Source organism: Ailuropoda melanoleuca, chromosome 5, assembly GCF_002007445.2.
Source record: "Ailuropoda melanoleuca isolate Jingjing chromosome 5, ASM200744v2, whole genome shotgun sequence".
Lineage (NCBI taxonomy): Eukaryota > Metazoa > Chordata > Mammalia > Carnivora > Ursidae > Ailuropoda > Ailuropoda melanoleuca.
Window position 1 is genome coordinate 96,395,653 of NC_048222.1, and position 2,311 is coordinate 96,397,963.

At 34.8% G+C, this 2,311-nt stretch overlaps 1 non-coding gene across 1 annotated transcript; it reads left to right on the forward strand.

Annotated features, from left to right (window-relative positions):
* Positions 1-569: 569 nt before the first annotated feature.
* LOC117802520 lies at positions 570-731 on the forward strand. Its single transcript, XR_004625894.1, has one exon. It is a non-coding gene; the product is annotated as a U1 spliceosomal RNA (small nuclear RNA).
* The last annotated feature ends 1,580 nt before the right edge of the window (positions 732-2,311 follow it).

Below are 2,311 nucleotides of genomic sequence, written 5' to 3' on the forward strand. Positions count from 1 at the left end.
AACAAAAGCCAGTTCAGTTAGCACATAGTTGAGGGGATCTACTGGCTACTCTGGCATGGGACAGAGGACTACACTAGAAACCGAAGGTCTGTGCGACCGCCTACACCGGGAAAGGACATGAGAGCCGAGACCACGCGAGATGCGAGTTGAAGTTAGACCCTCATATATAGCAGGAAGCCTTGATGGGGTCCATAATTAGTAAAACAGTGAACCAGGCGAAACAAAGAACCTCGCTATAACAAAGGAAGATGGCAAAGACTTTCTATCACTGCCTGGTTTCTAGGTTGAAAAAAAAAAAAAAAAAAGAACCTACCTAGATAATTGGTAACCATGAGCTATATCATACATTGTTTTGAAGTGGAAATTTATGCCCAACTCACTAGTACAGAATGACCAAGTTGAGAAACTATCATAAAAATCAGTCCCTGAATACTGATACTCCTGGTGTACTCAGAAAAGCAAAACCAAAGCACTCTTCAGAGCAAGTTTTCCACTAGGGCTGAACAGAATCCATACATAAACTCCTTAGGTAAATTGCTCATGCTGTGATGCTAAAAAGTGCAGGAGCAATACTTACCTGGAAGGGGAGATACCATGATCACAAAAGTGGTTTTCCCAGGGTGAGGCTTATCCATTGCATTCCGGATGTGCTGACCCCTGCAATTTCCCCAAAGGTGGGAAACTCGACCTCAGAATTTGTGGTAGTGGATGAGTGCAATTGCACTTTCCCCTGAAATTAAGAAAAGAAAAAAAAAAAAGCACATGAGCAAACATCAGCATTCCCAGCAAAGAGTCAATTTAGATTCAAAAGTGTTTAAAAAAAAAAAAACTTGCAGAGTATAAAATGTAAGATATAAATATATATTTATTTATTTAACATTTTTGTAATATATTTAAATTAGAATATGAACTTTCTAAATCTCCCAGAGTAAATTAAAGAATTTTTTATAACTTAGAATTCAAAGAAATAAAAATTCATTTTTTTGAAATTGAAGACTTTTTAATGTTTCATTTGGAGCCCAAAGGAGTCAAAGCCAAAATCACAAAATGTGTCCTATTTAACTAAAACCCAGCATCAATCCTCATTCTCTGCTAAATTACCTCGCACATTTACCCCAGGGAAATGAAATTGCTGCTGCACCTGCGGTCTGGACTGTCCTTTTCTGGAATGGATGTGGTACCTTCGAGATACTGAAAATTGAACTAGTTCATCGTTTAAGTCTTTCATGTCTTTTTTTTCTTAGAAAAAGAAAATCGAAAAAGTTAAAATCTGCAAGGCTATCACAGAACTGGTTTCACATTCACAAAATTTAGAAACAAGCAAATCGATAACTTTCAAAATTATCTCTGGGCAACTTTTGTTCATCGAACCTGGCATTGTATTTGGGTTTGGCAAATATCAGGGCAGAAGTAGACTTACGTAGTAAATCCTTCTCCTTGGAAGGAATGCAGTTGGAGAAAATCTTGGTTTTAGTCTTGCCAGAATAAGCGTCCATCTTTTTTAATTTTTTGTCTTTTTGTTTTCTTGTCTTGATTCTGAACCTTTTTAAATGCCACCATCTGCTTTCTCCTTTTGCTTCTGGACTGCTAAGGGCTTCTGGAGAAATTCACAGCACTGTACCAATAGCTTCTGCATTTTCATGGTTCCCAACCTCTAGTGACTTACTATAGCTCCATCTGCCAAACTTTTATTCACTTCTCATATCCTTTTTTCCATGTCCCTCAGAATATTAATCCATATGTTTTCTTTATATTTGAGCTTAAGATTTCATAATGTGACATTCTGTAAATTGCCGGACTTCGTATTTTATAAAAAATTATACAAACAAAACACAGCAAAAAATAAAATATCTGGGAATAAATTCATATATTTGCATTTTCTTTGTGAAAAAGTTTTCAAATGGCATGGATTTTCCCCTAGGGTCAATTTCTTTCAATATCATATAAGTCACGAAGAAATTAGAGATGATAAATGATATAGGCTTCTATCACTACTTTCATATTAATAAATAATCAATACAGAATTATGTAAATTATATTAAAATTGGAACTATAAGCATTCAAAAATGTTCTTATAAGTTGATATAAACAGATGTGAGATTTCACTGATACTAATCTTGTATTTTAACCCTATTTTGTAATCTTACCAATGATACTTAAACAGACATTGCTGTTTCAGCTAAACAGTTTTAGTTTGTTTCTTTATTATTTTCCTTTACTTTTTTTATAGGAGTCCCTTACTCTCTATCCATGCTCCAGAAGATACACACACACAACACTATTTTTTTTTTTGCTTTATGGTGTCTATTCA